Consider the following 13,375-nt stretch of genomic DNA (forward strand, 5'->3'; position numbering starts at 1 on the left):
TCTTTATATAATTTTAAAAAATCATTGATGATGACCCGAAGAATATATAACTTTTTATTTTTTATATTAATGATAACAAATGACAGATGAATCACGTTACAAGAATAAATGATATTTTGATAACACTTGTAAATTTTTTTCTCGAATATTAAATAAATAATTCATGAAAAGTGATATATTTGTTACCATGTAGTTTACATATATGAAGAAGGAGATAAGCCTCCTGATATACTTTCAGAAATACAAGATAGATCTTCTAATAGTATGGAGATATTGCATAGTAAAATTAGGGATGAAATCATTGAAAATTTTGTGATGTATGAAGGACTAATTATTTTTGTCGTTATTTCTTACATAATTAATAATTTAATTTATGAAATAATTTTTATATTTATTTTTGTTTGATATTTTAAAGTGATATTTAAATTATTTAAGTAATATATCATTATTAATATTTTTAATTCATTATGTATTTAAATATTGATTGAAAAATTTAGAGTACGTACTTTTTAATTAAAAGGCTATTGATACCTGTTCTTTTTGGTCATTTATCTCTAAAAAATACTTCTTGAAAAAGATTTTTCAAACACAATCTGTTTATCAAAAGTACTTTTCAAATGAATTTACCACACACAAATTGCTTTTTTCAAAAGCACTTTTCCGAAAAACTATTTTATAAAAGTGCTTCTTAAATAAACAGTTTTGTAATAGTAATCCCAAACGGGCTCTAATTACTACTGCTTTTGTTGCTGCGTGTGCTTGGTAATAGTAAACGATAATTAATGGGTTTATTAATTAAGGAATATAAATGAAAAAGATTAAAATAAAGGATTTAAAATGGAGAAAAAACTCAAAAAAACCTGAAAAAATAACTCTGAATAGCGGCTTTAGAGTCACGCCACATCAACATCTCTAAGTGTTAGCTTTATCTATAATCTATAATATATTAAAAGTATGAAGACCCTTATAAAAGTGATTCAAACTTTTTACCCTTTATTAATATACTCTCATTTAGACAAAATCGCCTTTTTACTATTTTTTCAAATTATAATTATACATAAATACAAATAATATATATTTTAAGAAAAATAAAAAACACCATTATTAAAAGAGTCTTAATTATAGTACCTTATATTTGACAAATAAATACAATCATAAAAGTAAAAAAAAATAAAATTTATTAGTCTAGGATTGTACAACTTGTTTGAAATAGAATTCAACATATACACTAAAACAACAAATTTGTCCTATTTTTGGACAATTGCTTTATTTTTTGGGGGAAAAAACGTCTAAAAATGTGTACAAATTATTTAAAACTTTATTTCAACGTGTGTCTATATAAAGCAATTGTCATATTATACTATATTATGAAGAAATTCAACAAGTGTGTATAAAGCAATTGTCATATTTAAACAACAAATTTATTTTCTACTTCCACTATATTTTCTTATTTTGTTTTCATTCAAGTCGTCCTTTAGGGTCAAAATTTCCTCTCAGGCAAAAATTATTTTCATCGAACACTGGAGCTTTGCGATCATTATCATATTATTTTGTTGTAGTTTACAGATCATAGATGAATGACAGTTGGCTTTGAAACTTATTTTGTGTAAGGTTAGTTTTAATTGCATTGTTTTGATATCTTTATTATCGTGTTATTTTATTTTAATTTACAGGTAGTAGATGAATGACGGTCGGATTTGAATCATATTTTAGGTAAAAGTTAGGTTTAACTATATTATTTTAATATCTCTATTAGTACATTGTTTTGTGGTAGTTTGCAGGTCGTAGATGAGTGTCGATCAGCTTTGAGAAATTTTTATGTGTAAAGGTTAGACTTAAATGTATTATTTTGATATCTCTTTTATCATATTGTTTTGATATCTCTAATTTAAGAAATTTTTTGTGTAAAGATTAGGGTTAGATGTATTGTCTTGATATCTCTATTATCATATTATTTTGTTGTAGTTTACAGATGGTAGATGAATGTCTGTCGGCTTTGAGAATTTTTTTGTGTAAATATTAGATTTAATTGTATTATTTTCATGTCTCTACCATCTGTTGTTGTAGTTTACAGGTGGTAGATGAATGTCAATAGGCTTTGAATTTTTTTTTTTGATAAAGTTTAGATTTAATTAAATAAATTCTCCATCTTTACATATTCAAAAGATGTCGAATTTTATTATTATACTCATCTTTATCTATTTAAACAAATATCCTATTTAGTGTAACATTTGAATTCATTAAAGTGAGATACACGCGCGAGGTGCGTACACCTAAACTAGTATATATATATATATATATATATATATATATATATATAGAGAGAGAGAGAGAGAGAGAGAGAGAGAGAGATTGTTGGGGCTTTGAGCTAAAAGTGACAAAAGATTTTGAAAATGAGGTGTAGGTGACTCAAGTCTTAATAATTGAGCGTAGGTGACAATTACTTTATTATGGATTAAGAAAGTTGGGTAAGTTTGAGAATAACCCACAAGTTTTTTAATTTACACTTTGATCCAAATATTTACCTAATATAACGGGAAATAGAGAGAAAAAAGGCATGTTTCTCTCTCTTTTCATCCATTGTTGTTTTTTCTCTCTTAGCAATTTTTGTTGTTCATTGTTGTTGTTGCTTTATTCATCAGTTTCTGCTTCATTATTATCATCTTCTACTTCATTATCATCTTCATCTTCTTCTTGTTGACCATTATTGTTGTTGTTGCTACCGCTACTGCTGCTATTTGATCAATTTTATAGGTCAAATTTTATTTCATACATCACTTTCCACTTTGGTATTACTTCACAAGAGACTTTGGTAAGTCACATAATAATTTTTAGTTGAATTTGTCATCCAGGTAACTGTTATTGTGCTGTTTTTTCAACAATAGATAGCGCACGAACATGAATGCAACAAAAGAGACATATTTTTAAACAGATCAATCATCTGTTGCAACAAATGATCTATCTGTTGCAACGAAAGATATATGTTGGATTCATGTTTATGGATAGTGTCGTAACATAAATCGAACAAATGGGTCATCTGTTGTAACAGACTAGTTATCTGTTGCAACAGGGTAAACATCTATTGCAACAGATTAGTAACCTGTTGCAACAGAACCTGAACTCGATTCTAACAGACGTGTCATCTATTGCAATAACTGTATAGTCTGTTGCAACATATTATTCACCTATTACAACAGATGACTCATCTGTTGCAATCAGCTTCAGGAGCTTAGCATAGATCCCAAAAAGTAAGTAATCTATTGTGATTGATCACTTACCTATTGCAACAAACTACAAATCTATTGGGATCCATGTTATGACACTATGAAATCACTATTAACCTTTTTTAACAAATGACTTTATTTAGGTACCACTAATGGAGGGATCAATAACAATAGGGGTGGATTGTCATGGTCAATGGATCGAGAAGAGTAATTAATATGTATGGCATTGGAAGGAGGGTAAAATACTAGAAACGATAGCTATGACAGTCCAAAGTGATGTTTCGTATGATGATTTTGTGAACTTAATCATTAGCGATTGTGGACTGAATTGTCAACCGAAAGAACTTATCATCAGCTACATGAATAATCTTTTGAAAATAAGAGAGTACTACCTTTCAAGATAATTGATCAGGTTGGTTGCATGCTTATCTTAGTAATTCACCTAGGTCGGTGTTAAGGGTGTACGTGGTTGAAAAAATGAGAGAAGATGAGAACCAGAATGTAGAAGAAGACAACAACAAGACATCTTTGATGATGGGTTGGATGATCTAGACATGAACATTCCAGTTGATGATCAAACACCTACTCCCGTTGATGCGACAATACGATGGGCAGTTCTTTTCGATCGAAACAGTCTAGCAATCATCAAGACGATGAGACCGGTTTTTACAAGAGAATGTCATTCAAGGACAAGAAAGAACTATCTACTATTTTGTTTATTTCTTGCTTGAAAAAAGATTTCAAAATAATAAAGGTGATTAATTCGAGCAAAGTCTTTTGCTACAAATGTGTTAATCCGAACTGCAGGTGGTGGTTGAGAGTTGTGAAGTACTTAAGTTCTGATAGATTCGTCATTCATAAACATGAAAAGTATCACACATGTGGTTCAGAGCACATTTTGGGCCAAAATCCTCACGCCACGGCAAATATCCTTGGTGAATATGTCAAGAATAGATTCCCCGATGGAAAAGACCCTCCTACAAGGGTTATGGCCAATACACTCCTTATGGAATTGGGTGTCCTAGTCAATTGTTGGAATATATATACGTCCATGGGTATTGCCAAGTACTTCGTTAGAGGAACACACTAGTATGGTATGCAGTCCTTGATGCCTACCGTTACATGCTTGAGTCCACAAATTTCAAAAGTAAGACAACGTTGAATGTTGATGAAAATTCAACGTTTATGTACTTTTTTGTATTCCATGATGCTTGGATTCAAGGTTTTCGATATTTGAGAAAAGACATAGCCGTCGACGGTACCTTTTTTAGGAGCAGGTATAATGGTGTTCTACTAGCGCAGTGGCACAGGATGCGGAGAATTATATCTTATGAATATTTTTTTGAATAACTGCGAAGCTGCATCGAAGATACTAAAGAGTTGTGTTTTGTTTTGGATAGGCATCCAAGTATTCCAAACATGGGTTCAATTTGCTTCACTTCAGCGCACTCTGGTTGTTTTTTATCAGGCATCTTAGAGAGAAAATTTGAACCAAATTTCACAATGAAAGGGTCATGACCCTTTTTATAGAGTAGCTAAAGCATATAGTATAGAGGAGTTTTAAGACCATTTCAATCAAATAGCGAATATGCATCCCAAGGCAGCAGAACATATCGTACGTATCAGTTTTGAGAGATGGACCCAGACATTGTGTCCGACAAATAGGTACATTCTTATGAATTTAATGTCTTGTTTGAGTTACAAGTTTAGTATAATGCCGTACTAAGTGATTCTTTTGTATAGGTACATTATTATGACGTCAAATATAGCTGGATCGGTGAATTCATTGTTTGGTGATAAAAGATAATTTTCCATCGTGGCTCTGTTTGAAATAATAAATAGAAAGTATGGCTAATTTTTTCACGAAAGACGTGTGGAGTTCGAGGACGCAAGAACCTTATTTGTTCTAGAAGTGAAAAAAATAATATCAACGAACATCAGTCTGGGGAATAGGTTATTATCTCATCAAATAGAAGATTATAAGTTCAGTATCAATAGTCATGGTGATGTTGCCACGGTCGATCTTCAAATAAGATATTGTATGTGCAGAGTTTTAAATTGGACAAAATACCCTGTCCACATGCTATGGCAGCATTTCAAGATCAATACGGTGCAAAATATGGAACTAAAATTTACGAGTACTCCTCTCCATATTATTCGGTAGAAAAATATACAATGGCATATAGTGGGCATATTACTCTGGTGCCTCCCAAAGAATCTTGGGTTGTTCCTGTAGAGCTTTTAGGGAGATTAATACCTCCCCCATATATTGATCCAAGCACTATCAAATCGGGAAGAAGGCCATATAAGAGGAGGCGTAGAGTCGGAGAATCATTTCCATCAAGAAGAAACAAGTGTTCCATATGCAAGAGCACTGGCCATAAAAGAACTACATGCATGGATCGTAATTCACCATGATCGTTGTAGTTGCAAAAACTTGTGTTGTTATTTGTCGTGGACTTTTATATATTTAACTCATTGCTGAGAACAAAAATGTTATTATTTATTATATAAAATATTTTTTAATAACTTGTGCATCAATAAAAAGAGGCAAAACATGAACTAAATACAGCAGACCACAAAATTATTTTCAACAGATTACCTATTTGTTGCAACAGATGGACATTAGCTGGAAGAACACAATACAGTTCATCAAACTAAAATATTTTCCTCAAATAGATGATAAATCTATTGGAACAGATGGATAATATGTTGACATAAACTCAATCGATAACCAATCTATTCCAACACATGGTCCATCTATTGAAAGAACTCAAAAACCAAAATTGCTATTGCTACTGGATTCAAAATTGCTCCTTACCTCCAACCGTCGATATCTTAACATGTTTAGAAGAAGAAATAGACAGAATGAAAATTAAAAAAGAATTAAAAAGTTAAAGTCGACCAAAAATAATTTCTTTATTGAATGAAAAATAAAATACATTAGTATAGATCTGATATAGAAAAATTAAAATACATACGCTAAAAGAAAAAACACATTCTAATTATTATTATTATCATTATTATTATTACCAGCTGGCCAATCGTCAACAGGCAGCAGCAGTATCCTCATCAGTCTCTGCATCTCTCTGGACATCCTTTCTCTCATGGTGACCAACTCCCTCTGCAGGCCATTAACCTGCCTCTAAAGTTTCCGCATGGTGTCGTGTAGAATAGCAATGTCCCAAACAAGATCAACCATATCTAGAACATGCATGAATTGACAAAAACATAAACACAAAAGTAAATAAAAGAGTCTGAATATAATATAACTTATACTACCAACTGGTAGATTTACACAGAAAAAACATACCTCATCGAGAAAGGAATATGCTCTTTGAAAAGAAGTGGTCAAAGATGTAATACGAAGAGAAAAAATGCAAAAAATAAATAAAATTGTAGTAGAATGAAGATTAAGGAGGGACCTATTTATAAAGGATTGAATCTGAATGTGTTAGGAAAAAAGGCACGACTGTTCAGTTCCACTGTATTAATTATATTCAAATTGCTTGCTTTTTGTTTTCTGTGAAAATTTGTGACTTTTTCTTTTACATTTGAAATTCTCACCTTTTCAAAATGGCTTGAGACTTAATAACAATAGTTATTATTTTGCTGTTGCAATAAATCGTCCATCTGGTATAATAGATAACCCACTGGCACAACAGATTTACCATCTGTTGCAACGGATGGTCCGTATGTGCAACAGATGAGACATCTTTTACAACATATGTATTATCTGTTGCAAAATATGTTTTTTCTTGACTGGAAAGTAGTTATCTGACATTGAAGATGGTTACTCTTTGAGCCTCCATAGTCTTATACACTACTTAACGATGTGAAGTAAAGAATAAACACTGTATGACATTGATGAGGTGGGAAGAATAAAGTATGTGCAGATGAATGGATCCACTTTTATGCATGGGGGTTATGTATTATTGATTAGGCTATTGTGACAGACACACATAAAGTACAATAATTTTGTGAATACAGTTTTTTATTGATTAGACATTGATTCTTCAAACAAGATCCTGCATTTTACAGTTTAGTTAGATAGGTACGAACTGATAAGGCCAAAGGGTTCCAAGATGGTGGTGTTGATACCCTATTATAATTTAATGACGGTTTTGCTTATGTTTATATGTCAAGTTTGGAGAAGGTTTCAAGTTTTTAGCTACTGTGTAAATATCCAATAGTGATTGGACTGATTTTAATAGTGCAATAGACTTTTGAAAGGTCTCCGAAGCCTCGCACTGTAGAAAATAAGAATAGAAAACCAATAGAAATTCTCCTGGTCCAAATTTATATGGATGGGTTTGCCCGAGAAAACTATTATACAATAGAAGGTGCTTGCAAGAATACCTATGCGGGAAGGGAGAGGTGGAGAAGACCATATATCATCTCAGATCTTGTTTAAAAGGAAACACAAGGAAGAAAGTAAGGAATTTCTAGCAAATCTGGCCAATGAAATTAACTTGAGAGATGGAAAAACTGAATGAGCTTCAAATGTGGAAGTGTATCCAAATATTAAAATTTATCAGTCGTTCTTAAAAAAGAAACATTCTCAAGAGAACTGGATCTGGACACTTTGGTAGGGACTGCGACTAGCGAGTGTAGACTCAATGAATACCCATAAAGTGCAGGACTAGAACTCTAAGGAAGTAGTTTGGCAAACATATAGGATTGGTAAGATTTTCAGTCAATAATGAAACCTGAACCAACAACTCCAGAATTAAAAAAAAGGGAAGCCAAGGCATCAATTTCTGAAGTCTAACTTGTATCACATGCCTTCTTTTTATGGTTCTAATCAGGTCGATGACAGTAGAAACAAAAAGGCCTGAAGTTGGGTAGAAATCCCATGCCTTGTTGTTTCCACTGCCTTTGACCAGACCAGAGCCATAAACAGGAGGCATGATATGCAAGTTTAACTTGAGAAATTGCCATCTTAGCTTGATCCCTTATTTTTACTTCAGGAGTTGTTGGTTCTGATTTCATTCCTGAACGAAAATCTTACCACCATCGGTGCTCGCGAAGTTGAAACCTTAGAGTTTTGGTCCTACATTTTGTGGATCTTCAGTCAGGCCAAGCTATCTAGTTACAGTACCCTAACAAAGTGCTCAACTCCAATCCACTTCAGCATTTTTCTTTTCAAAATGGACTGATGGATTTTCATTTTTGGATACACTTTCACATTTGCAGCTCATTCAATTTTTTCATTTTCATGTCAATTTCATCAGACAGTTTTGCTACACTTTCCTTCCTGCCCTGTGTTTCTTCTTTAATAAGGTTTGAGTTGATGTATGGTCTTCTCTACCCCCCCTTCCCGCACATGTATTCTTTCAGTCATCTTCTGTTATATAATAGTCTCCTCGAGCAACCCATCCATCTAAATTTGGACCAGAGCAGTAACTATATTCATTTCCATTCTTGTTTACAATAGTGCGAGGATTCGGAGGCCTTTCAAAAGTCCATTGAACCCTTAAAATCAGTCTAATCACTATTTGAATATTTATCTTACCACCAAAAACTTGAACCCTTCTCCAAACTTCACACATAAACATTAGCAAAATCTCTATTAAACCGTAACAGGGTATCGACACCACCTACTTAGTCACTCAGCCTTACCAGTTCAAACCTAACAATCTTAACTGTAAAATGCCATATCTTGTTTTAAAGATTAACACCTAATAGATAAAGAACCAACATTCACAAAATCAATATACTGGATGTGTGTTTTTATGATAGGTTGATCAGTAATACATACCTCACACATATGAAGTGGTTTCATCTGCAAGCAGCTTATTCCTCCGAACCCATCTTTATTCTAGCCTTTAATGTTGGTCAGACAAAAGTTGATCCAGTTTTACTTTCTTTTATATTCAAACAAGAGAAAAATAGTTGATGTCAAATAAGAGAAAAACAAAATGAACATTATAAAAAGGTAACACAAAATTGAATGAATCAATGGATGACCCATTTGGTGCAACAGATTCCCCATCTATTTAATTGTTGAGTCATCTGTTGCAATAGGCGATGAATCTGTGGTAACAGATGGATGACATATTGCAACAGATGGGTCATCTGTTGGAATAAATCAAACTAGCCTTGCTACAGGTTTGATTTCTTCTAACAGTTGCTCTGTCTGTTCCAACAGCTGATTCATCAGTTGAAACAGTTGAGAAAACTATTGCAACACTACCAACAACATCAACAATAGCATCAACAACAAAGAAACAACACCATATATTCCAACATCATCAACAACACAAACACTACATGATCCAACAACACCAACAATAGCACCACCAAAGTAACAAACAAAAGACATAAAAAAATGATACTAATAAGGCTTTTTAAGTTCTCCCAACAGATGACTTTTTTTTTGCATATTTTAATAAAATCAATGGTTTGTTTTTTCAAGACTTAAAGGTCACCTTTATTTATATTTTCTCAATAAATAGGAAACTACAAATGGGTAAATCAATAATAACAATAGATGTAAATATTTAATTTAAGTAACATACAAAGAAGAAGATGGGAAGGAAAGAGTAATAGTGAACCATACCTGCAATGTCAAAAAAGCAAAGGGATCAGAACACCCATTTCAGTCAAAAAAAGATATTGATCTGTTGAGATTAAAAAGAATCCTCATCAAAAAGAGGAGAGAAAAGAGAGAAAAAAGGAGACGATTATGATTACCCTAAAGAGGAGAGAAAAAGAATTTTGAATAAAGAAGGAAGATGAGTTGAGTTAATTTATGGTTGAAGGAGAGAGAATTCTAGATATAGGTTTTAAATATTCATTAATAACTTTGATGGGCGCGAGGAGACGGTGACATTGGAAAGACAAAATAAGACTACTCAATGAGGAAATTTTTGAGTTGTCTAAGTAATATTTTTTATTGCCTTAGTATTTTATCTTTTTATCTTAGACAGGAAATTAGGAAATTTCTTTAATAAAAAAAGATTTTAAAACATATAAGTCATACTTTGCAATAGATGACAATTTCTGTTTGAAAATTTTCAACGGCTCGGTCATCTGTCGCAACCGGTTGAACATTTGTTTTTATACGATTACAATTGAGCTCATATGTTAAGCTAATACCTAAATTGATTAAGATAGAACTAGGGGTGATTTCATAGGGTCAACTACAACTTCAATTGAGTCTTTGGCAATTGCATGATGTTGGTATTGCGTTCCTGTCGACCTGAGTCATCAATCGATCACTCTGAGTTGAAACAATTCTTATTACCTCATTATCAAACTAATACCTAAATTTCTTTAAAATAGAACCAGGGGTGAGTTCATAGGATCAACTACAACTTCAATTAAGTCTTTTGGCAATTGCATGATGTTGATATTGCGTCCCTCCTAGCCTGAGTCATCGATCGATCACTCTGAGTTAAAATAATTCTTATTACCTCATTGTCAAGCTAATACCTAAATTGCTTTAAAAAAATCTTAAAAAATATAAGTCATACTTTGCAATAGATGACAATTTCTGTTTGAAAATTTCCAAAGGCTTAATCATTTGTCGCAATAGATGGCAATGCCTATTTGATAATTTATAATAGATAGTTAATCTGTTGCAACAGATGACTTAATATGTTTGATAAATTCCAATAGATAAGTCATCTATTGTAACAGGTTGAAAATTTATTTTTATACAATTTCAATTGAGTTCATATGTTAAGATAATACCCAAATTGATTAAGCTAGAACTAGGGGTGAGTTCATAGGGTCAACTACAACTTTAATTGAGACTTTGGCAATTGCATGATATTGGTATTGCGTTCCTTCCGACCTGAGTCATCGATCGATCACTCTGAGTTGAACTAATTCTTATTACATCATTATCAAGCTAATACCTAAATTACTTTAAAATAAAAAAAGATCTTAAAACATACAAGTCATACTTTGCAACGGATGACAATTTCTGTTCAAAAATTTCCAATGGCTTGGTCATTTGTCGCAACAGATGGCAACACTTATTTGATAATTTACAACAAAAAGTTAATCTATTACAACAAATGACTTAATTTGTCCGATAAATTCCAACAGATAAGTCATCTATTGCAACAGGTTGAATATTTGTTTTTATATAATTTCAATTGAGTTCATATGTTAAGCTAATACCTAAATTTATAAAGTTAGAACTATGGGTGAGTTCATACGGTCAACTACAACTTTAATTGAGACTTTGACAATTGCATGATGTTGGTATTGCGTTCCTCCCAACCCGAGTCGGCGATCGATCACTTTGAGTTGAAATGATTCTTATTAGCTCATTGTCAAGATAATACCTAAATTGATTAAGCTATAACTAGGGGTGAGTTCATAGGGTCAACTACAACTTCAATTGAGTCTTTGGCAATTGCACGATATTGGTATTGCGTTTCTTCCGACCTGAGTCATCGATCGATCACTCTGAGTTGAAACAATTCTTATTTCCTCATTGTCAAGCTAATACATAAATTAATTAAGCTAGAGCTAGGGGTAAGTTCATAGGGTTACCTACAACTTTACTTGACTGTTTGGTAATTGCATGATGTTTGTATTGCGTTCCCCCCGACCTGAGTTGTCGATCGATCACTCTGACTTGAAATGATTCTTATTACCTCATTGTTAAGCTAATACCTAAATTAATTAAGCTAGAACTAGGGGTGAGTTCATAGGGTTAACTATAACTTTAATTAAGTCTTTTGGCAATTGCATGATGTTGATATTGCGTTCCTCTCGACGTGAGTCATTGATCGATCACTCTAAGTTGAAACAATTCTTATTACCTTCTTGTTAAGATAATACCAAAATTGATTAATCTAGAACTAGGGGTGAGTTCATAGGGTTTACTATAACTGCAATTCATTCTTTTGGCAATTTCATGATGAGATGGTTAAAAATTATGCATATCTTTTAAAATTTTTAAAAATAATTAAGATCAATTAGGACTAAATTAATATTTTCAATACTTGTCATTCTTTTCCAAAATACAAATCAACCCATACAAATCATCCATTTGCGGAAAAAATATTTCATCATTTCAAATCTCGAGTTCTCTCTCTTTTCTCTCTCTCAATAATACAGACAAAAACTACTCAACAAATTGCTTAACCCTTCATAACAGATCGATTTTCTTCTTATTTTCGATCATATAGGTGTTATTTTCAACTTCATTCTTATTTGTATCCGTCATTTTCTCTGTCTTCATAGGTACAGAGTTCGAGAAGAGTTCTATATTTGTTATTTTTTCTAAACATTAGGAATTTTAAGTTAATGATGAAAAAAAGACTTTTTGTTGTATTATCTTCAAGAATGGATTTACAATTTTGAGTTTTGATGGTAAAATCGTAGGAAAAACCTGAGAAAACCCTAGTTTTTTTCATAGTATTTCGTGGACTATCATAGTATTGTTGGATGGTGTTTATGGTATTGGTGGTTGTGGTAGTGGTATTGGTGGTCGTCGTGGTGGCACTAGTGGCACTGGTGGTGTTTATGGTGGTTGTTGGTGTTGGTGGCGGCTGGTGGTGATGTCGGTATTGGTGGTGTTTGTAATGTATTTTTTAAATTTATGCATATATCAATTGTAATATAATTTTTATTTTTTTGTTGTTTGTAGGTAAAACATGTCTCCCAAAAGAAAAGAAAGTGAAAGTGGATCAACTTTTGACCACCTAACAAAAAAGACTATAGTATAGAGAGATTCGGAGGAACTTCCTGAACAACCTCAGTCAAGGAAAAGTGAAGCTGAGGAAAGTTATGAAAATAACATTGAGGGAGGTGGACAAGGTTCTGTAGATGGTGATGAGGAAAATGAAAGTGAGGAGGAGAAAAAAGAAGATAAACAAGAAAAGGAGGGAGAAGAAAATGAGAAAGAAGATGATAATGCATGGGCGTGAATTAATACCGAAATCCCAACATGAGGTTGTCAAAGTTATTAGTATTGACAGGTTTCAAGTTGCAATGCTGATAGATGACCCTGCAAAACTAACTGGTGATCTTGTACTTAAATGTCAGTTGGGAAAACTTTTGATGAATTTATGAATATTATGAGGAATGAAAACATAGATGAACTTTTTAAAAAGAGATGTTTTAGACACTTTCTTGAGCTGTCTAAGGACCACACTACCCATTTCTAAATGAGCATGATATATGGT

This window comes from Capsicum annuum, chromosome 9, assembly GCF_002878395.1.
Source record: "Capsicum annuum cultivar UCD-10X-F1 chromosome 9, UCD10Xv1.1, whole genome shotgun sequence".
NCBI classification, from domain to species: domain Eukaryota; kingdom Viridiplantae; phylum Streptophyta; class Magnoliopsida; order Solanales; family Solanaceae; genus Capsicum; species Capsicum annuum.